The 24,603-nt window shown below is 43.5% G+C and overlaps 1 protein-coding gene across 1 annotated transcript in view; it reads left to right on the top strand.

The window, feature by feature from the left end:
• The window catches only part of ZDHHC15 (zinc finger DHHC-type palmitoyltransferase 15), a 1,138,753-nt gene that overhangs the window by 108,674 nt on the left and 1,005,476 nt on the right, over window positions 1-24,603 (top strand). The window lies entirely within an intron of this gene.

Genomic DNA, 24,603 nt, shown 5'->3' with positions numbered 1-24,603 from the left:
TTAGATCACCGGTTCCACAGACTTCGGGGCCGAGTGTTCAACTGGTGTCGGTTCCTGAGCCTCGAGTCTTGGAACCGGTGATGGAGCTCCCTCCTTCGGCCATATTGAGGTCGGCTCCGTCTTCGGTTCCTTCGACCCGTTCTTCCTCTAAACTTTCGGATGTCGATGTGGATCGTGTGGTGCAGAAGCTGCTGGAGCATTCGCCTCTCTAAACTTATTTCGGTTTCCACCCAGCTGGTGTCGAAACTTGAAGGCCTTCCTGTATCTCCATCCTTTCCTCCTCCGAGACAGATTCAGTCTTTGGAGCCGGAAGAGGCTGATCTGCTGATTGTGGAGCCCTCGGGTCCAGAACCGTCCTTTTCTCGGTCTGTTCCCCTCACCTCGACTCCGGTACCGGGTCCGACGGAGTCGAGGGTCTGTTCTTGGTTCCGGGGCCGAGAGTCGAACCGGCGTGTCGGTTCCGACTCTCCCTCGGGCCTCGGCACGGATCGATTCGGCTCCGTCCTCGGGTCGATGCCTTCGTGCCCGTGTCGTGGATTCTTCCCATTTCTTCGGAGCCGGGAGACTCTTCGATGCGGGACCCGGGAGCGTTCGACCTGATGAGGAAGGTGTTGTCTACCCAGACAACCACATCAGTAGAAGCAGTTTCTCCTCCCCATAAAGGGCCTTTGTCTTCATCTGCACCCACGGCCACATCCAAGCGTCGGGCACCAGTGTCTCAGCCACCCCTGGAGGGTGCCCCCTCTTCCTCCGAGGCTTCTTCGGATGCTCCCACGAGGAAGTCCCTAGGAAGAGACTGTGTAAGAGGAGACACTTGGATTCTCCACAGGAATCCATAACATCTGATACTGACTTAGATGAGTCAGAGGGGTCCCCGAAGTCACCTTCAGAAGATGTCTCTTTTTCAGACATTTTGGAGATCCTGAAACAGAGAGGTGACTGGCAGTCCCTTCCCCCTTCTGAGGATGAGTCAGTTCTGCTGAAGGCATTTGGTGCTCGCCCTTCCTCCTCCTGGGTCACTCCGCCCTTCGACGAACTAATGGAACTTATTGCTCGAAGGGCGTGGGAGGCTCCTGACACAGTGGAACCTGTTCCTAGGAAACCGAACAAGTACATCACAGCACCTCAGGATAAGTCCTACCTTACTAAAGGAGTTCCAGTAGACGCTATGGTGGTGGCTGCAGCCACGAAAAAGGAGATGTCGGAGTCTTCTTCGTCTGTCCATCCGCCTAATAAAGATTCTAGGACGATGGATAGATATGGGAAGCGCATTTTTAGTTCAGCGGCTTTTTCCATGCGGTCCCTGAACTTTTTGACCCATTTTACACGTCTGCAGAGGGATCTAGTCAAAGAGTTGGGAGATACCCTCCAGGGTACTACAGATGCAGCTGTCTCAGAGAAAGTGACAGCGCAACTCAATACCCTAACATCGATTGTTAACTCGTCCATGAGGCTGATTTCCTACGCAGCCGAAGGTTCGAGTAGGGCAGCAGCTTCAGCGATTGCTCTTCGTAGACAATCCTGGATGCACCTATGCTCCTTTGCGGAAGCCTTCAAGTCTTCCTTTACAAACGCCCCATTTGACGGTGCCACTCTTTTTGGCCCCAAGGTAAAGGAGACCCTTACCCGGTGTGAACAAGAGGGAAAGACTCTGTCTGCTGTCGGAGTCCGTTTTTCCACCCCAACCAGACCGTACCCCAAAGGGCAACGCGGTGGGAAAATGTGGTTTCGGAAACAAAATCAAGGGTCTTTCCCGGGCACACAGGGTGATGCCCCCTCTAGAGGCAGAGGAGGGGGCAGAGGTGGAAGACGCCGCCCTGGCGGCAGAGGGGGTCCGCAACATCAAGGTGACAGGGATACACTCCCTGGTAAACCTTTCCAGCACTCCTGAGAGGAGGCCCGACTGTCCTGCTCTGGAGGCAGTCGGGGGTCGCTTGGCTTTTTACCCTCAGGCCTGGCAAGATATAACTACAGACAATTGGGTAAAAAGCGTAGTTACCAGAGGTTACACCATACCCTTCCTATCCTATCCCATTCCAAAGAAAAGACTCCCAGATGTACTGCCCCATCTGCGAGAGCCAGCAGCTTTAGAAATTTCAAAGTTGTTAGAAAAAAGTCATCCAGCCAGTCCCAGCGGACCAGCAAGAATTCGGGACTTACTCAAGGTTCTTTTAGTTCCAAAGAAAACAGGGGACTGGAGGCCCATTCTAGACCTGAGTTACCTCAATACTTTCGTCAAGAAAGAAAAGTTCGAATGGTCACGCTTCAATCGATCCTTCCATTTCTACAGAAGGACAGTGGATGTGCTCAATAGATCTAGAGGATGCATACTACCACATCAAAATGGCCAGGGCATCCAGAGATCATTTGCGCTTCGGCTGGGAGCCAGTCACTTTCAATTTCGAGCCCTGCCCTTTGGTCTGACCTCAGCCCCAGGGTCTTCACCAAATGCATGGCAGTGGTAGCGTCTCACTTGAGACGTCAGGGATTCCAGGTGTTTCCGTATCTGGACGATTGGCTCCTTTCAGCCACCACCCGGCGTCAACTACTGCAGGCCAGAGACTATGTTCTTCAACTGTGTGTTCATCTAGGGATCTCCGTAAATTTCGGAAAATCCTTACTTCAGCCATCACAAAATATCTTGTTCATAGGAGCAGAGTTAAACACACGTCAATTAATTCTGAGGCTTCCCCCAGAAAGGATATTATCACTGCAGACTCACATACGTCTTCTACTTTTGTCAAGGAAATCTCCTGCAAAACTAGTACTGAAGGTGTTGGGCCTCATGTCAGCCTCCCTTATTGCAATTCCCCTGGGAAGGCTGCACATGAGAGTTCTACAATGGCTACTGTTTGCTCAATGGTCATTTCAACAACTACCTCTAACACACGAGATTCTCATAACAAAGACTTGCAAAACAGACCTGAACTGGTGGCTCCAAACGTGCAACCTTTCCCAGGGGAGGCCGTTTGTGCTACCCGCCACAGTTACGGTGACCACAGACGCTTCCCTGATAGGGTGGGGGGGCATCTTTCAGGGACAGACAGTCCAAGGCGAATGGACCAATTTGGAGTACAATCTGCACATCAATGTTCTAGAGTTGAGGGCAGTGTTTCTAGCGTTGCAACACTTTGCTCCCCTTCTTCCTCTAGGGACTATTGCAGTTCAGACGGACAACATGTCAGTAGTCTGGTACATAAACAAACAAGGGGGAACCAAGTCCTATCAACTATGCAGAGAGGCCATGAGAATTTGGCAGTGGGCAGAGTCCACGGGTCGCTTTCTAATAGCAACGCATATCCCGGGGTCATCCAACGTCATAGCCGACAGGCTGAGCAGAGCAATTCTGCTACCGCACGAGTGGTCTCTGAAACAGTCAGTGGCAAAAAGGATTTTTCGCACATGGGGCCAGCCTTCCTGCGACCTGTTTGCCTCTCCAATGAACGCAAAATGCAGGAGCTACTTTGCCCTATTACCCCCTCCAGGGGAAGTCCCCAGGGACGCACTGGTTTACGATTGGCCCCCGGGACTCCTGTACGCATTTCCTCCATTTCCTCTGATACCGAAATTTCTCCAGAAAGCCAGGAACCTTCACAGGACGATAATTCTCATTGCTCCATTCTGGCCTCGTCAAATTTGGTTTCCCTTCCTGAAAATTCACTGCATTCGGGGACCCTGGATTCTGGACCCAGAGCCGGATCTGTTGACTCACTCGTCAGGGGTTCCCCATCCCGCGCTTCTGTCACTCCATCTAGCAGCTTGGCTGCTCCAATTCCCAACTTAGCCAGGTCTGATCTCTTGTCACCAGCAGTCCAGGATATATTAGTGGCTTCGCATAAAGCTTCCACTACTAAAACATATACTAGCAAATGGAAACGGTTTGTATTCTGGGCGAATACACACCACGTTGATCCCTTTACAGCTCCTTTGAATAAGATTTTAGAGTTCTTAACAGACTTATTTCATCAGGGTGCTTCTCCTGCTACTCTAAAAGTTTAATTGGCTGCCATTTCAATTTCCATGTGGAAGAGTGTGGAGCTCCTATCATGGCTCACAGACTTTGTAAAGCCTTCTTAAAAGGAGTTTTTCATATTAGACCTCGGTCAGATCTCCTACGTCACCTTGGAGTCTAAATTTGTTACTATCTAAATTAATGTTGCCTCCCTTTGAACCTGCCTCTTCTTGCCCATTAAAATTTTTGTCCTGGAAAACTCTCTTTCTGGTAGCCATTACTTCTGCTAGGCAGTGTCTGAACTTCAGGCTCTCTCCATCAAGCACCCTTATCTGATCTTTCACTCTGACAGAGTTTCTCTTGAACCAATTCATCCTTCCTCCCTAAAGTGTGTTCTATTAACAACATTAATCAGTCCATTGAATTACCCACTTTCTTCAAAACCACTCCAACAAAATGGAGTATATGTTACACAAATTGGATGTTCACAGACAGCTAAGGTTTTATTTGGATAGAACAAAAGATCACAGGAAAACGGATCAACTCTTTGTGGCTTTTGCTGATAGCAGGAAAGGACTTGCAGTTACCAAAAGAACTCTTTCAAAGTGGTTAACGGATTGTATAATCTATGTATACGATTCTGCAAATCAACCCCTTCTAAACAAACCCAAGGGACATTCCACAAGATCAATATCTACGTCTTTGGCTCATGCAGCTCGCCTACCTCTGGATGCTATTTGTGCGGCTGCTACCTGGTCTAAGCCACATACATTTATTTCTCATTATAAAGTAGATAAGGTTTCTAGGGACAGGGCAACCTTTGGTTCCACTGTGCTCAAGAACGTCCTCCCGTGAGTTCCTCAGGATTTTTGAGCTAGGGACGCTACCCATGTGTAAGAACAAACGGCGAGATTGAGCACTATCACATATAGAAGTTATGTACTTACCATAACGTTCCATGTGGAGTGTTCATCTCGCCTTTGTTCTTACAGTCCCACCCTCCCACCCTTAGGAAGAACGTTCTTTGATGCCTGGCCAGAAGCATTTTTGCTACTGTCATTATTCTCTGTACATAGTTGGTATACACATATACTTATATGTGTCTGTTTATGTATGTATAGATGTATGGCATGAATGTGCTGTTATGTAGATTGGTTTGCTTGCAAACTAGATCTGAGGTAAAGGCAGAGGGGGATTGTGGGTATTAGATTGTCTCGAGCTTCTTCTTGATGCAGAGCTTGCAAGAGGCCGGCACAGAGCCGAGGATCGGCTCCGAACCCCATGTGTAAGAACAAAGGCGAGATGAACACTCCACATGGAACGTTATGGTAAGTACATAACTTCTATTTCTTGCACCATTTTTAATAGTACTCAACATTTTTGTTGTGCATTATGAAGTTGCATTAACTGATGCATTTAAGAATAGATGTTATTCTCTGGTATAGCAAGTGGGGTATTGACCCCTTTTATTTATTTGTATTTCAAAGTGTGACCATTATTCTGTGTATGAAGCAGATAGAAATATGTTCCTGTAAGGACTTATTTTATGTCAGATGTATAGGTTTAGTCTGTGGATAGCAAGTTTAAATAGACAAGATATTTAAATAATTTTGAAAGATTTAGCATTAGCTTAATTATAATTGTGTTTTGTCAGGAAGTCATTTGTTTTTATGGATATTTAACGGTGCAATTCTTTTTATTCTTTTAGTAAAACTAATCTTATTCATTACCATATATTAATGGATATAGTCCAGAGCTACAACCCATTTTCAATTCAGAATTATGTGCAGTGAGGTAAGCACACACAGTTTAAATAAAGCACAGTTAAGTCACAATATACAAAAGCTGCAGAATTTAGCATACAAATTCTGTAGCATTTCACAACGAGGTCTCCCCACTGTAGCATAGCTCAGTCTGTTTAACCAACAATTTGTGCAGCAAGATCTACATGGGAGTAAACAACAATGTAAATAAAAGGTAATATCAGGAGTATGGCCAAGATCAGGTTTTAAGAATTTCAGGACAGACTCAATTTGTAGTGTAGAACTTTAAAGTTCAAAGTAAACTTTTATTCTAGAGATTCCTTTTTGAGCAAAAGTTACACTTACTAATTCTAGGAGACAATAAGAGTTGACATGAATAAAAATGAGTTTAAACAGATAATGGAAAAAAATGAATTTATTTAAAGTATGTTCTTTGAAAACATAAGCCGATAACCTAACATGAGCACAACAGTACAGTTGTGTACACTTAGCATAAATGTAGATGTACAAGTGTCTTCACTGTTGCAGTCATGACTGTAGGGTTCTCCCCTGCCGGCAGGCAGTCATCGGTTGGCCAGAATCCCAAAGTCTGGGTCCGGCGTCGTCTGCTCAGCCATGCTCCCTGACGTCAGAGCGCCAGGAGTATAAAGCTGGCAGCCGACGCCATGTTCTCCAGTATTTCTTGCCCCAGATGTCAGGTGTTCCAAAATGAGTAAAATCCCATACCCTTTGCAAATACACCTCAGAAGAAGGGTGAAGAAGGGAACCACACAAAAGAAAAAATAAGAGGGGACAGGAGGGAGGGTAACCCAGACTGCAACAGTGAAGACACTCGAACATCTACATTTATGGTAAGTGTACACAACTGTACTATGTTCATCGTGTTTCACTGTTGCAATCATGACTGTAGGGTTGAATCCCAAAGCAGAAGAAAAGGGAGGTGGTCATAAAGTAGAGGGGGCGGCTAAAAGGCCCTGCAAGACTGCAGAAGCAAAGCCTGCCCTAGACTTAGAGTAGAGAGGTAGATTGTAGTGCTTAGAAAAAGTATGCACTGAACTCCAAGTTGCAGCTTCCAAAATGTCTTTGGTAGGATCTCCCCTGTGGAAGGCAGCTGAATTGGCAGCAGCTCTGGTAGAGTGAGTGCTTATACTCCCTGGGATTTGCTTTCCATGGTGTGAATAACAAAATCTGATTCCATGAGCAATCCATTTAGAAATGGTCTGTTTTGAAATGGCTTTACCTTGGGAACTTGAAAAATAAGAAACAAACAATTGCTCTGATTTCCTTGGTTCTGTCCAGGTAAAAACGTAGTTGTCTGTGTACATCCAAGGAATGCAAGATCCTTTCCCCCCTATTTTGAGGACTGGGGAAAAAAAGTTGGCAGGTGAATAGTTTGATTTAAAGCCACTTTGGAAACCACCTTAGGCATGAAAGTAGGATTAGTCCTTAAAGACACCCTGTCTTGGTGAAAAATAATATAGGGTTCCACAGCCATGAGAGCTTGCAACTCCGAAACTCTCCTGGCAGAGGTCAGAGCTAACAGGATGGCTGTCTTCCAAGATAAAAACTTGATGTCGGATGTGGCAGCAGGCTCAAAAGGAGGTAAGGTGAGTTTTTCCAAACATAGTTGAGATCCCAGGCAGGAATGGGTGGAGATCTAGGGGGCCTTAAGTTCTTAGCTCCTCTGAGAAACTGTCTCATGAGCTGGTGGGAAAAGATTGGCGGGTCTGTATTATAATGAGCAGAAATAGCAGAGGCATGTATCTTTATGGAAGAAAAAGGAAGACCCTTATGTAAGAGGTCTGTCAGATAAAGTAAAATCAGAGGAATGTTAGGAATAAGAGGATCCGAATCCTGAGCCTGCATCCAGATGCAAAATCTTTTCCATTTTCCTGCATAAGATTTTCTAGTGCTAGGACATCTGGCTTCTAAAATGACATCCATAACCTGCTTGGGTAGGAGAGAATGAACCCTAGACCCTGGATTAACCAGGCAGCCAGGCTGAGAGTTTTGACATGGGAGTGCAGAACTTGACCCTGGTGTTGGGACAGAAGGTTCGGAGTCTGAGGTAAAACCCAAGGGGGCTCCAGAGAAAGGTTTTTCAGAGTTTGGTACCAAAACTGTTGAGGCCAATTTGGGGCCAGTAAAATTACATCTTGGGCTTGTCGTGTTTGATCTTTAATAACACCCGTGGAAGAAGAGGTAGAGGCGGGAAGGCATACCCAGAGAGGTTTCTCCAACTGAATGACATTGCATCCACTTTCCAAGCTTCTCCAACTGAATGACATTGCATCCACTTTCCAAGCTAGTTCGTGGAATGTCCTTTTGCAAAAAATCTGTAGTTGATGATTGAGGTGGGATGCAAAGAGGTCTATGTGAGGACATCCCCAGACTGCTGTAATCATCTTGAATATTTCGGTGTCCAGCATCCATTCGTGTGGGTCTGACAGGTTCCTGCTCAGACTGTCTCCCAGGATGTTTTGCTTCCCTGGTAGAAACTGAGCTTGAAGGTCCAGTTTGTAAGCTAGAGCTGTGTTCCATAGATTCATGGCTAGTCTGCAAAGGGGATAGGAATGTGATCCCCCTTGCTTGTTTATGTACCACATAACTGTGGTGTTGTCTGTCCGTATCAGTAGTTGTCCTGGTTGTAGAAGATTCATGAAGGCCAATAGAGCGTTCTGAATGGCTAACATTTCCTTTAAATTGATATGCAGGTGCTTCTGAGCCTGTGTCCAAAGGCCCTGCAGACAGTTGCCCTGCAAATGGGCTACCCATGCATAATCAGAGGCATCCGTGGTTAGTATCTGACTGGCTGGAGGCAGACTGAAGGCTTTCCCTTTGTTTTGAGTACATGCCTTGGACCACCAAAGGAATTCCTTTTGAAGACAAGGCAGGACAGTGATCTGTATGTCTAAACTGTGGCAATGCTGAGACCATACACTTTTTAGGTACCACTGTATTTTCCTCATATGTAGTCTTGCATATGGTACGAGAAGGATGCAGGAGGCCATGTAACCCAAAGCCTGCAGGAATTTCCTTGCAGATAGCTGAGTTAATGATGCCAAGGTTTTGAAAGTTGAAGCCAGCTGTAATTGTTTTTCGTATGTCAGAAATGCCATCTGGGTTGTTGTGTTTAGAAGAGCACCCAGAAAAGTTATCTGTTGTGAGGGTGTCAAATTTGACTTTGTTTACAGTGAATCCCAGGAACTTGAGAAGTTTTTGAACAAATTCTAGATGCTGGAGTAAGACATCCTTGCTGTCTGCCTGAATAAGATAGTCGTCCAGATAAGGGTAAATTTGAATTCCCTTGAGTCTGCAATAAGCTACTACTGGAGCCAGGCATTTGATGAAGACCATGGATGCAGTAGACAATCCAAAGGGCAGCACAGAGAATTGATAGTGCCTCGATCCGGCCTTGAACCTGAGGTATTTTCTGCACTCCTGCCTGATGGGAATGTGTAAATAAGCCTCCTTTAAATCCAAAGTTACCATCCATGCATTTTTGGTCTGCATTGGAAGTAGCTGCTGTAGAGTAAGCATCTTGAATTTTGGTATCTCGAGAAAAGTGTTCAACACTGACAGATCCAGAATGGGTCTCCATGAATTTTGCTTTCTGGGGACTAGAAAGAGCCTTGAGTAAAAACCTTGTCCCATTTCTGAAAGTGGAACCAGTTCTGCGGCTTTCGTTGCCAAGAGGGCTTCCACCTGGTTTAAGGCCTCTAACCATTGATGTTTTGGTAGATCCAGCCATCCACTTGGTCTTGGTAGGGTATGAAAATGGAATTTGTAACCTCTTGAAACCACATCCAGAACCCACTTGTCTTGGGTTATAGGAGTCCAATTTAGGTGAAAAAAAAGAAAGTTTTCCTCCGAGAGGGGCTTCCAGGCAAGAAGTTCCTGCAGCCCAACAGAGGGAGTCATTGAGCCTGTTTTCTATGAGCTTGCGACCTGTCCTCTCCTCCCCTAGGGGTGGAAGCAGTCCACTGTCTTGGTCTATAAGAGGCTTGCGTTTGGGGCCCTCCTCGGGAGCATCTGTATCTACCCCTCTGAGGCCTGTCTGAATTGGGAAAGGACCAGTTTTTAGTAGGCCAATTCCTACTAAATCTGGGTGGCTGTACTTGTAAGAAATCCTTAACCGTTTGCATGGATTTTGCCTTGTCCTCCATCTTCTTTATCACCTCTTCAGCCTTAGATCCAAACAAAACATTATGTTGAACAGGAGCATCCAGTAACTTAGCTTTTACTTGATCTGGCAAGTTTTGTTCCTTTAACCAAGCATGTCTTCTAATGACTGTGCCAGAGGCAGCAGCCCTACAAGAAGCCTCCAAGGCATCAAAACCACAGTGTAAACCATGCTTGCCTACTTGTTCAGTGGCATGCATTAAGTCATGTAATTCCTTACCTGCACATGCGGAAATGGAAGTTAGCTTTTGTTTTAAAACGGACAGAAGAAATTGCTGGTATTTTAGCATATGAAATTGACAGTTTAAAGCCCTAATAGATAAAGTTGCAGAAGTGTACACTTTTTTGCCCCATCTTTCTAAAGATCTGTAATCCTTCTCAGTGGGAATGGGGTTTTTAGCAGTAGCGGCCTTAACCCCCTTAGGGCCCTGAGAAATGGCATCAGGATCAGCAGAAGGATTCTTGTATAAAAACTGGTGGGAATCAAGAACACTATAATATCTGTCTGGCTTAACAGGAGCTGGAGGAAAAGAGTCAGGAGTTAAGTTAGCCTCCGAAAAAGCATCATCCACAATATCCAAAACAGGAGGGATAGCCAGGGGTCTATGTTGGGGAAGAAGAAGAAAATCCCTATGTCTCTTCTTAGATTCCGAGTACTCCTGTCCTTCCCAGTGAAAATGTTCCCTCATTTCATGTAAAGTTTCCCCAAAAGAAAAATCCTCGGGTAGAAGCTGAAGAAATGGATTCCTCAGCATCAGAATCCTCATAAGGAGGGAAAGAATAATCCTGGTCAGAAGAAGAAACTGAAGAAACAGAAGCCTGATCAGAGGAGTCCTATTACAATTCCTGCCTTGGCCTTTTATCTGGAGGGGGATGTGAACCCCTAATCATAGTAAGTAAGTCCTCCGCCATCTTAAGTAAATGTTTCTGAGACTTGGTTCCCTGATCAGAAGAGGCCTGGGCTGTAGTCTTTGATTTGGAAGGAGTCTTTGCCTTTGTCTTTGCCTTTATCAGAAGCTGAGTAGGCCTGAAAACCCCTTCGGAAGCCGGTACCTGCACAGCGGCTCCGGACCCATCTGAAGGAGCATTGTCCGAAGGTCCTGCAACTGAAATATTCATAGGCCTAGTTGGCTCCTCGTGGGAGTCCGTTTTGGCCATCTGTTCCGAAATGGCCGACGACGGGGGCTGCAAAAGCGCCTCACTGACGATGGCCGAACCTGAAGCTGGCTCTGCTTGTACAATATCGTCTGATTTGGACCTCGGAGGCCTGTCTTTATCCTGGCGTCGTTTGTGAACTCCGGTAGCCGGAAGCGTGTCCGACATTTTGTAATTAAAATGCCTACCGAAGTAATGAAATGCAAAATCGTACCTTCGTTTAATAGTATGTTGATTAAATCTAGCACAAAACCGACAACTAGCTACGTCGAGGTCAGGGCCTAAGCAAGGAATACAGTAAGAATGAAAATCCTTATGAGGTATTTGCTTCCCACATGAAATACAATTATTAACTTTTTCTGACATCGGACGGGAGCAAGAAAAAAGTTTCCCCAACGGGGTACTTAGCTTTGAATAGGAGAAGAAAGTCTTCGGAGTGAAATACATTTAGAAAAAATTGTCAGGAGTCAGCCGACCGGCACTTGCGAACTGCTATCACCGCACGGCAAGAAAGACTGGAGAACATGGCGTCGGCTGCCAGCTTTATACTCCTGGCGCTCTGACGTCAGGGAGCATGGCTGAGCAGCCGACGCCGGACCCAGACTTTGGGATTCTGGCCGACCGAGGACTGCCTGCCGGCAGGGGAGAACCCTACAGTCATGACTGCAACAGTGAAACACGATGAGCATCAAGTATGATGTAAATGAGAAAAGTAACTTTTGATTTAGGAGTGTGTGTGTGTGTGTGTGTGTGTGTGTGTGTGTGTGTGTGTGTGTGTGTGTGGTCAGGGCATAGGATAACATGTATATAGGATGCACATTTTGATTTCAAAATGTTCACTTCATTTTCTTTAATTTTGTCTAAAGTTCTTCAAGCAAATCTGTGTTGTCAATGCTGTTTTAGTGTGCAAGGAAATCTTTAAATTTGCTTGAGTATGAATTGGGCAAGTAAAGTTGACCAGGTTGCCAGCTACCTGTATACCTGATCTACTCTTGACATGGGAAAGCTCTAATGCAGGGCACCTAAAAATCACATTCCGTCCCTCAGAAATTCAACTAATTGCACCATCTTAAGAATAAAAACACAGAAAAAGTAAAGTCTGTCAGTAAAAACAACCGCATACATCTAGTTCAAATTTGTTACTAATTATGCATAAAGAAAATATAACAAAACAAGACTGACATTAACTGCAAATGCACTAAAAACAGAAAAAAAATAAAATTATCATAATCAGTAAGATGTCCAAAACAGTAAAAAATTACCTCTTGTTTAAAGTGAAGGTATCACTCCCCCCACACAAAAAAGGAGCATAAAAACACTCTGCATGAGTATAATGGCATATTAAACAGAAGGACAAGAGGGAAAAAAAACGCACAGAACCAAGGTAAGTAAAGACAAAAAGCATGCCATTAACTAAAAGTAAAAATTATGGGAGTAGGAGCACTACCCAAATTTCAGTGCTTGGAGGCTGCTTCTAAGAATTTTTTTAAAAAATGTATCAAGTATAACCTCTTCTAAACCATCTTAAAATAGTTGTGGTGGGGTATCCCTGCTTATGTATGCAGTGTAGTGGTGCAGCGCTTAGTGTTGTCACCTCACAGCAAGAGGTTCTCCAGTTAAATTTTCGGCTGGGGGTGCCTTCTGTGCAGAGTTTGCATGTCCTCCCTGCAGTCGCCCGAGTTTCTTCCAGGTGCTGCGGTTTCCTCCCACATTCCAAATACATGCATCTCGAGCGTTTCTCCCCAGGCCTCTGCTGAAAATAGGCTTTGTCCCAGTCAGACTTTCCCAGTAAACAAATGTTAAATAAAAAATAAAATATATGTGTATCTTCAGTTAAGAGTTGCCACAGAATGATTACTGTTCTGAATACTTTCTTGGCTGTGTTACTTGGAAAGCAGTGTACATTGGTAAAAACTGTGCTACTGATATGCAAGTCTACTTGGGTCTCATTCACCTATCAAAAGTCAGTTGAGGTATTCAGTGTTGGTACCCATTTACAAGTGGAATGTGCAACAACAGTTTACTAGATGGGTTCCTTAAATGTCTAACCTGAACATTTCAGACCAAACTTCCACAGTTGAAAGTTATAACCCTGCCCAGCAATAAAATACTACAAAACTATATTAATTTTATATATGTTATTAAATTTAAAATTCAAACTGCAAAACAATGAAGATTCCCCTTTTCTAAGTCCAGTAATGCATTTTATTACTACATACCCAGGGATGTTTTCACTAAACTCATGTGAAACTGGACAAGGTCTTGGGTCATCCCATTTGCAGTAGAAGCAACAATATTGTTAAATCAGATTCACAGTGAATACGAACATGCCACTTAACACTAAGTACAAAACCGTGCCCTTACTTCACAGGACAGGATTGCAACAAAAGGCAAGAATAATGCACTGTATGTGCACTCTAGAAATGTAGTCAGTAATTGGACACAGACGAAGCCAGCTACAGTAGAGAGGAGAAACAGAACATCAGTAGGAAAGGAAAATCAAGCATGCAGTGAAAGCATCATATTGCATTGTCAAAGTAGGAAGTTTGACAGTCAGCACCAGGAAAGGATTGGAGCTTCCCAGCCCTGTTCCATTACAGAGGTACTAAATAGGCACTTGGGAAAACTTTGGAGCCCAGTTAAACATTACATTTGGGATGGGAATGTATAACAGTGGGTGTAACCTGGAATGTTGTGCCGTACAGATGTAAAGGAACAGATTGTTACCTAGGGACTAGGTAGGTAACTGGGAAGATGCATAAAATGTCATGGAGGTCTTTTAATAAATCACTTGATGCATTAGTGCTATGCATGTCAAGATACAACTGTCTTGTAGTGATTCAGTGGCAACTTATTGAATGTCATGTTACTGAAACAATGCGCTCGAAAGACAAGACCAAACTCCCAAGTTAACAGCATTTCCTCAGTCCTGTAAAATATTACACAAACCAACAGTATAGATGCTTTCCATCTTCTGAAGTGTGTAGTAAAGACATACCTAGGGGTTCATTAAAGGGCTTTGTGCAAGCCACTGAAGGCCCTTCACCTATGGGGAGATATTCTGCGAGTCGTAGAAATGTTAGCTGCTATGAAGAAAGATCTCATTATTGGCTAATGTGCATGTTGCGGTAGTAAACTGCTGCAGCCACATCATGTATTCATAGGCACCTGTCTCAGTTAGTCTTACACACACAAACATACATATTCAAAACTGTACCTGTCCATGACTTCTCCCCAGATTCTTGTACTTGTCTTCATGCTGCGATGGCACAAGAATTTAGTGATCTCTAGTGGCTAGTGTTTTCTCACTCACGAGACCTGTACTAGGCATTATCCCTGGTGGATAGTGTGCCACCCCCCAACCTCGATCCCCATACTACTATATTTTTTGGTTAATGTACATGGCTGCTTGGCAGTGTTCACTATTACAGTGTGGTGGAGCCAGCCATGCTAATCTGTACATCCCAGAGATTTGATTCAGGAAATTGTTCAGCATGTATATACCTTCCATAGACATAGCTCCAAGAGAAGCCACATGACCAAGTTAGCAGGTCTCTCTCCTCCAGACTGTTTCATTAGCATGCAGCAAAGGCACAGAGGCAGCCTTATATGGTGCTGCACATTTCTGTGTTAGCACATTGTGGAGCATCATCATATGGGGGGGGGGGGTAGATCATATGGGGGGGGTAGAAGAGATTCATAAAAGGATTTATGCTTTGGAGGTCTTTCACCAGTTTAACAGTCACAACTTCACATCTTCTACCACTACTTCTTGCATAGCAGTAGTGCACATATGCAAACTATACCAGATGGGACAGTCTCCATTTCTTCCTTAGTTCCCCATATTGTTGCTAGTCTTCCTGAGAATCTTGACTTCCAATACAAAATTACCTCTGGTTCAAGTCCAGGGTACTCCTGATTCTTTTAGTCAGTTCATAGGCTTTTTTCCGTCCCAAAAATGGGATAGTTTTCCTTGCCAGAGTCTTTCTGGGGGCTTGGTTATTATAGGAATGGGAAGAAGGGGCCCCCTTAGAACTGTTGGCTCACTTTTTTTCCCCTCTCCTTAACCTAGCCTATTTTGCATCCAAAGTTATTTAATGCTCCAGGGGAAAAACATTCTGAACAGCTGAATATAAACAGCTTGAACATCACTTTTGACTCTCAGCATGCCCCATTTGTTAAGAAACTTTATTTGCTATACAGTAGTCAGAAGAGATGCATCATTTTCCACAACTTACTCATAACATTCAGTTTTAATAATTTTCCTCTTCTGAAATAGTATTCTTGTCAGAAGTGTTTTTTGCTTTTGATTGCACTTTTAATAACATGGGTCTTTGCTTTCTTATGCCCACATTTGGAGTACACACATGCCGTCTTGATGTCATTCAAGAAAATCCTGCAATGAAATGCCAGACCAGTTGCTTATTATTTGTACCTTCATATGCAGTGTACTCAAGTGTCTCTTGTGTAATGGAAAAAAAATCTGTTCAGTGTGCTGTCTTACAGCTGTTTTTGACAATTTTTGCAAAGCTTCATGTCCATCCAGTCTTTCCTTCATTTCAGCAGATGTTCATTGTGTTACCCTACTGCAGTCATCACACTTGGGTTATCCTGCCGTCAGGCAGTCCCGCAGTCGGTCAGAGTTCCAAAGTCTTGGTCCGGCATCGGTTGCTGTCGCTTCCTCCCTGACGTCAGTGCGCCAGGGGTATATAAGAGGCATCCGACGCAATTTTCTTCAGTCTTTCTTGCCGCACAATGCCCGAAGCAAAAGCAGTTCGCAAGTGCCGGTTGGCCGACACCTGAGACTTTCGAATCGAATTTCAGTCCGAAGTCTTCAATAAAGCTAAGTACCCCATTGGGGAACCTTTTCTTGCCTCAGTCCGATGGCAGAAAAAGTTAATTGCATTTCTTGTGAGAAGCAAATACCTCATAAGGACTTCCATTCTTATTGTATTCCTTGCCTAGGCCCAGACCACAATGTCACAGCTTGTCGGTTTTGTGCTAGGTTTAATAAACGAACTATCAAATGCCGTTTTGACTTTGCACAACATTACTTTGGTAGGAAATTTAATTATATCATGCCGTCGGAGCAGCCGACGACCGGCATGCATAAAAAACCACAAGGATAAGGACAGGCAGCCTAAAACCAAGCCAGACTCCGTGGCCTCTGCTGGGCCTCTCGCCGGTTCTCCGGTTTTCAGTGAGGCACCTACGCAGCCCCTGACGACCGCAGAAATGGAACCCCAGACAGCTTCGGATTCTCAAGCGGAGTGTACTAGGCCGTCGCAACCATCTTCATTAGGCCCATCCGACACCGGAGCAGAAGGTGATCCCAGTGCAGTAGAAACACCTTCGGTTTCAGAAGGTGTCTTCAGATCGACTACACTCACCATTAAATCTTATGCTAAGCTAAAGACTCCATTAAAACCAAAAAAGACTGTACATCAGTCTCCTGTTCAAGGCCCCATGCCCAAGAAACAGATGCTTAAGATGGCTGAAGATTTGATTACACTAATCAGGGGTTCCCATCCCCCTCCTGATAAAAGGCCAAGACAAGAGGAGGATTATGCTTCCTCTGACTGGGTTTCTGTTTCCTCAGATTCTTCTGAGGAACAGTATTACGTTTTTCCTCCTTATGAAGACTCTGATGCTGAAGACTCTATTCCCTCAGCATCTCCCCCTGAAGACTACTCCTTTGGGGAAACTTTACATATCATGAGGGAACATTTCCACTGGGAAGGCCAGGACTACTCTGATTCTAAGAAAAGGCACCGAGAGTTTCTTTACTACCCCAGCACAGACCACTTGCTATCCCTCCAGTTTTAGATAATTGTGGATGACGTTTACTTAGAGTCTAGTCTAAATCCAGACTCCCTACCTCCTGCTCCAGCCAAACCAGACAAGATACTACAGAGTACCTGACTCACACAAATTCCTTTATAAAAGCCCTCTGGCTGACCCAGAAACAATTTCCCAGGGTCCCAAAGGGGCTAAAGCTTCTATGGCTAAAAATCCTGTACCCTCTGAAAGGGATTCCAGAGCCCTAGATAGATGGGGAAAGAAGATATACACCTCAGCTACTCTGGCTATGAGAGCATTAAATTGTCAGTTTCACATGCTGAAATATCAGCAATTCCTAATGTCTCAATTAAAACATAAACTGAGCACACATTCTGAACAGGCTGAATTCAAGGAAACGCAGGATCTGTTGCATGCAGCTGAACAGGTGGGCAAACATACTTTACAATGTGGATTTGATTCATTGGAAGCTTCCTGTAGAGCAGCTATTACTGGGTCTGTCATACGCAGACATGCTTGGTTAAAAGAACAAACCCTACCTGATCAGGTTAAAGCAAAATTATTGGATGCACCTTTACAGCAGGATGTCTTATTTGATGTCAAAGCAGAAGAGGTTTTAAAGAAAATGGAGGATAAGGCAAGTCTATGCAGACTGTCAAGGATTTTTTACAGGTACAACCCCCTCGTTTCAGCAGAAATTGGCCAACAAAAAACTGGTCCTTTCCAGCTTTTCACAGACCACAGAGAGGCAAATACAGACGCCCAAGGGGCAGAGGCCAGTCACAAGGCCCTTACAAACCTTGCCAATGGGGTGCTGCAACCCAGAAAGGAGGTGAAGACAGGCCCCAGGCTAGCAAAAGACAAACACAATGACTCAACCCTCCAACTACCAAGCAAATCTATCTTAGCAGCTCCCTTGGGAGGAAAATTAGCACTTTTTGCAGACAACTGGCACACAATCACAAAAGACAAATGGGTCCTAAACATGGTCTCACAAGGATACAGATTCCACTTTCATACCTTGCCAAGGATAAAAGGAATGCCAAACCTGCCACCAAATCAATGGGCAGAGGCACAAAAACAAATTACAGCTCTCATGGATACGAGAGCCATTCAACAGGTACCTACACAGGAGCAAGGACAAGGATTTTACTCAAGACTCTTTCTAGTCCCCAGAAAGGACAAAGCATGGAGACCCATTCTGGATCTTTCAATTCTGAACACATATCTGCAAGTACTAGAATTCAAGATGCTAACACTACAGCAGCTTCTTCCCATGCTGGGCAAGAAGGCTTGGCTAGTAACGTTGGATCTCAAGGAGGCATACCTGCATGTCCCTATCAGACAAAATTGTAGAAGATACCTCCGCTTCATTGCAGGTTCAACCCATTATCAATTCTCTACACTGCCCTTTGGCTTATCTACTGCACCCAGGGCCTTCACAAAATGCCTGGCACCAGTAATTGCATACTGCAGACAAAGAGGAATTAAAATATACCCATACCTGGACGACTGCCTTATTCAAGCAGAAAGCAAGGACATTCTTTTTAAACATCTGGCATTTGTCAAACACCTTCTAAGTTGCCTAGGGTACACAGTAAACGAAAAGAAATCAAACCTAGTGCCCTCACAAAACATAATATTCCTGGGTGCCAGCTTGAATACAATGGCCCAGATGGCTTACCTCATGTCAGACAAGCAACAACAGCTGACTCAATACTTCAAAATAATGGCATCAAAGACCCAACTCCCTGCAAGAAAAATTCTGCAGGCCTTGAGATTCATGGCATCTTGCATACTGCTAATACCATTTGCAAAACTGCATATGAGGAAATTACAATGGTACCTGAAAAGCGTATGGACTCAGCACAGCCACAGCTTGGAAACAATTATACCACTCATTCCCTGCCTTCAACAGGAGTTTCTATGGTGGGCACAGGCATGTCACCTCAACAAGGGTCAGCCTTTCACATTATCCACAGCCAGGCAAACTATGACAACAGATGCATCGGACTATGCCTGGGGAGCACACATGGCAGGACAGTGCATTCAGGGCAAATGGACTACAGATCAAAGGCATCTGCATATCAATCAAAAGGAAATGTTAGCAGTACAGAATGCCCTAACAGCTTTCAAGGACCTCTTACACCCAGGACAACTAATAATAAAGACTGCAAATACCACAGTTATGTGGTACATCAACAAGCAAGGGGGCACACATTCCTACCCTCTATGCAGGCAAGCAATGACCTTGTGGAACACAGCACTGTCTTACCAAGTTCAACTACAAGCACAATTCCTGCCAGGGAAGAAAAACACATTGGCAGACCTAAGCAGAAACATCATGGATCCCCATGAGTGGAAACTGGATCCACAAGTATTTGCAATGATAACTCAAAAATGGGGACGCCCAGACATAGATCTGTTTGCCAACCCCCTAAACTACCAACTTCAAAAATTTTGTACAAGGACATTCTACCCACAAGCTTGGAAATTGGACACCCTCTCATTCAGTTGGAAAACATTAACAGTGTATGCCTTTCCTCCACTGCCTCTTCTAGCAAAGGTGCTGCTGAAAGTCAGATTAGAGAAGCCACAAATGATACTCATTGCACCAGACTGGCCACGCCAGCACTGGTATCCAATTCTAAAGAACATAGCCCATGGCCCACCATGGATTTTACCACAAATTCCTCACCTGCTCACCCAGCAAGACAATCAAATTCTACACAGCCAGCTCAAGACTTTAAACCTGGCTGCATGGCAAATTACCTAAACAATCAACCAACACCTCTATCCAAAGCTGTTATGGATGTCATTCTGGAGGCCAGGAGGCCCAGCACCAGGGAAAACCTATTCAGACAAATGGAAAAGATTTTGCGCCTGGAACCAGGCTAAAGGCCAAAATCCCCTTGATCCAAACATTCCTCAGATTCTACAATATTTAACCGAGATGTTGCACAAAGGTCTTTCCTTTTCATCTATTAAGATCCACGCCTCAGCAATTTCAGCTCATTACAACACGGATCCTCCTTTATTTTCACATCCACTCCTAAGACAGTACCTCAGAGGGGCTAAGAACATAAGACCGCCAACACCTACTTGGGATCTCAACTTTGTTCTGGAAAAACTTACACTGCCGCCCTTTGAACCAGCTTTCTCAGCTGATTTAAAGTTTCTTTCATGGAAAACTGCCCTGCTGCTAGCAATAACTTCAGCTAGAAGAGTCTCAGAGCTACAGGCACTAATGGTAGTGGAGCCTTTCCTCATTTTTCATCAAGACAAGAGTCTCTCTACGAACTAACCCTTTCTTTATGGCAAAGGTGGTATCCAGTGTGGCCCTAAACCAAACCATTCATTTGCCCACCTTTTTTCCAAATCCCTAGAACAAAGGAGAAAGACTTCTGCACTCTTTGAACATTCACAGACAGTTACGTTACTACTTGGATAAAACTAAGGCTTTCAGAAACTCTGACCAGCTGTTTGTAGCCTATGCTGCAGGATCACAAGGAAAAGCTGTCTCAAAACAGACCATTTCACAATGGATAGGACATTGCATATGTTTCTGCTACACGCATCATGGGAAACCGGTACCTGCTAGCATTAGGCCCCACTCCACCAGGGCTACAGCTACATCAGCAGCCTTTCTCAGGGGGTGCCAACCAAGGATATTCTGGAAGCTGCAACTTGGAGTTCAGTGCCCACCTTCACCAAACACTATCACTTACCTCTATAGTCTAAGACTAGAGCTGGCTTTGCCACTGCAGTTTTGCAGGGCCTACTAGCTTCTTCTAACCCTGTTTAACTCCACCACCCATTCTTAGCTTTGGGATTCAACCCGTGTGTGATGATTGCAGCAGGGTAACACGATGAACATAGTACAGTTTTGTACCTACCATAAATGTAGATGTTAGAGTGTTCACCCTGCTGCAGTCCAGGTTACCCTCCCTCCATTCCCTCTGAACTAGCTGGACTTATCCGTACCTTTCTATCCTATACAACCTCTGTGGTGTATTTGCTTGTGAGTGAAAGTATTGTTTTATTTTTACATGTATATTTTTATATAGCAATATGTATTGCCTACCTATTTGGGGCACCTGACATCTGGGGCAAGAAAAAATGAAGAAAATGGCATTGGATCCCTCATATACCCCCTGGCGCACTGACGTCAGGGAGGAAGTAACAGCAACAGACACCGGACCAAGACTTTGGACCTCTGGCCGACTGCTGGACCGCCGGACGGCAAGATAACCCAAGTGTGATGACTGCAGCAGGGTGAACACTCTAACATCTACATTTATGGTAGGTACAAAACTGTACTTTCTATCATCTCGTTTGAAGAAGCCTTAATTTTTCCACCCTTTTATCATTTATATTTTTCCAGTCTCTCATTACCATTTCAGAATGTTTACATTTATTTTCTTTAAATTACAGTATGCCATTTTCTGTACTAAAGCTGAAATTTCTGCTTTTTGCCGAACAGCTGCAACCTTTTCCCCAGAGTTTTTCATCCTTTCTGATTGACTGTCTTGCTTACACCAAATGTCTTCTTTGCTGACATTTAAGCAGTTTGCTAGCCAGTGACTGGACTTTTTAATTTTTTTTCTCCAAATTGGCAAATTTTACTGTCTTAACAATTTCTAAGTTTTCACAATGGAAAAGCTCTAAATTAACCTGCTGCTCAGTGTGCAGCCATCTTGGAAATCCATTACACATCGATTTTTGATACTTTGTTGTGTGTGTGTGTGTGTGTGTGTGTGTGTGTGTGTGTGTGTGTGTGTGTATATATATATATATATATATATATATATATATATATATATATATATATATATGTGTGTGTGTATACACACACACAAGTTGTACTAATTGAGCTTTTTTCACTAAGCTTTCCCTGCAAGTAAAGCAATGAACTGAAAAACAAGTAATAAAAAAACTGAGGTTCTCATAGCTGCACTTTCATATAGCCCCAGGTATACTAGCTGACATGTTTGGGAGAGGTGCTAACTTACATAAACAGTGTATGAAATACTGTAGGAGGTACAAGTAATTACTGACACTTGAAGTGACTACTTGGAAATATTTTTAATCCTTGTGTTTCATCCAGCAGTTTTAATTCTCAAAAAACATTCTCGTCTTTCAAGTAATTATATTGTTTTAGCTTCAGTGCAAGGTATAACTTGAAATGAAGCAATGTATAAAAGTTGGAGTCATGCAAATTTTACCCATAGCAGATATGGCTTGGTCACAAGGGCAAAGCTTGAATGGCCAGATAAAGCCAGCCATGCATAAACGTGCTTCCACACACAAGCATTATATACTGCCATTTATAGTGACATTTAAAAACATATACAGTCCCCATAAATGTCTTTGAGTTGTCCCCCCAATTCTTGTACTACGGTGCAAAAAATTCTCCCCTTTCAAATGTCATTTTATTAGGGGCCTTTGTTTCTGTTCTTCTCATCATTCACCGTACTGTATAGATATACAGCACGCTTGTGCAGAGTCATTTTTCGGGTGGAGTGAAGGGACAGACACCCTGGTCACAGGACATTAGAGAACACAAATTACAGATGTTGATAAGTCAGTAATGCTGTAGAGGCATTTATTGGCATACAGACATCTCTGAACAACTCCCGATTAATGTTTCTGCACTGATAACCCAAGTGCTTGTTTCAGCACTCTGTGTGGTTTTAAGTTGTACCAATCTGAGTAGTGCAGAAAAGACTTGGCCGTCCACCTTTAGAAAGGGTTGAGGATGTATCAGAAGAAGAGAATGAACTATGCCAGCGATCAGCTATGGATCTGTGCTCGAGTTAAGTGGCAACATTCGCTGAATACATTTGTGTGCAGTTGCTCTCACTTTTTTGGGAAGACAAGTCAACATTAGAATGCTTGCTGTTCTTTTGAGGTAGCATTGTTTTGGGAGACTATTTCATTGTATATCGCATTGCACTGAACCGAAGTTGGGTTTGTAGGTTGTGCAGTTTTGCTTCATGCTATGCACCTTCTTGAGTAAAGTTTCTCTGCTTGGTGGCACAGAAAATATGGCAGTCCAAAGTTTGTACACAGTTTTCTGAAGTGGGACGCAGTTTAGAAGTGTGCTATTGTATATAGACAGTCACCGTTCTCGTTTTTGAATATTACTTCAGTTCCATTTTATAATCTGTCTATACATATTTCCTGTAGCCACCTAAATCCCTTTAACATTCCCATAATTGTACTAGCATTTTTTATTAATTGTATGATTTCAGTTTGACATGTACTAACTAAAACTAGAGTGACGATTATACAAGTCACCTTTATCTGAACTATTTGATCTTTTAGTTACAGTGGCCTTCTACATATGTTGTGTTTCATTAGATATTGGTTAGTTGAAAAACAAAGGCAAGAGTAAGATTTGAAAAATAGAGAGGGGGCGGGGACCACACACACAAAGAAAATTAGACTATTTAGCATATACCGTTACAGATGACACCTATATAAACTGCTTCGCCACATTTTTTTTAATTCTGTTTCTGTGTGTTACCAAGTGTGTTCCTTTTTCTTTAGAAGTGCTCCTAGATATTCTTTTAGTTAATGTATCTTTGATAGTGTTCCCTTCATCAGGCTTTTTTCTGTATACAGCTTGAACAGAAGTGCCACTGTGCTGCTTCAGATCTTTGGCATGACTTCCATTCTACCAGTGTGAGCACTAATGCCAAAATTTAAATTTACTTCATCCATTGCTAGACTTGGAAGTGCAGAGATAAACACATCTTAAACCCCACCCCCCAAAATTGATTTAGATTCTTCAGTCCTGGTTCCTGCAACACTTCATAAAGACAGCTAGCTCATTTAGTTCCCCATACTTCACTTCTACATTCGTGATATTTTATTTTGTAAATATTTATGTTTTGTGTTAACTTACCAGTATTTTACTAAAAATATTAAAGTATATTAAAACCAATATTCTTAAAGCAGTGTCACTGTGAGGGCTGCCATTCAACAGACCTGTTCAGATATGTAAAATAACGGTGTCTAGTGTATAGTAGTGCTTTCTTCTGTGGCATACAGTTCCGTCATACATCTCACATAAGTTGTGTTAGGAAACGTCTGAACTTTTGAAAGTAGTCCTGATGTCTTCATCCTTTGGGCACATGGTTCCCCATGCATCATCCTCAAAGTAAGTTAGAAAACAATGTGTAAACATGCTAGGGCAGTTTTAATGCATAGGAAGCCTACTGGTCTAAGTAAGTTTTGTTGAAGGTACAATACTTTAGCCTTCTTTCCCTCACCCAGACCACATATGCCTCATGCATAGCAATGATTTCTTCCATCACAAACTAATCCTGATGTCAGGACCAATCCCAATGTGGTGCCTCTCTCTTTAAAATTTATTTTATTCATGTATACTTTTGGCCTTATCCCAAAGAATGTCTGCTGACAAAAGTATGTGTATGCTCTTTAGTATTTTGCTTACACCTATGAAGTTATAAGCAAGATATTTTCAACACTCAGTATATTCTAGTTATAGGCTTGTGCTGAAAAGTGACTTGGGTCTCCACAAAAACAAACCAGTGATTAGCAACATAAAGTATTCATTGAGCATTGTTCGTTTGCCTTTAAAGGCCTGCATAGAGGTCACCTTGTCAATTTGATAATGCAAATGACAGTGTTAAAGAAATTGCAGGAAAACTACATAAAACAAACAGCCAATTAATGGCATCTGCATCCCAAGAAAAGCAGAAAGCATAACATCTAAAGACCCGA

Source organism: Protopterus annectens, chromosome 15.part0 (genome assembly GCF_019279795.1).
Source record: "Protopterus annectens isolate FY-2018-M chromosome 15.part0, PAN1.0, whole genome shotgun sequence".
In the NCBI taxonomy this organism is placed as follows: domain Eukaryota; kingdom Metazoa; phylum Chordata; order Ceratodontiformes; family Protopteridae; genus Protopterus; species Protopterus annectens.
This window is presented reverse-complemented; position numbering and strand designations above follow the sequence as displayed.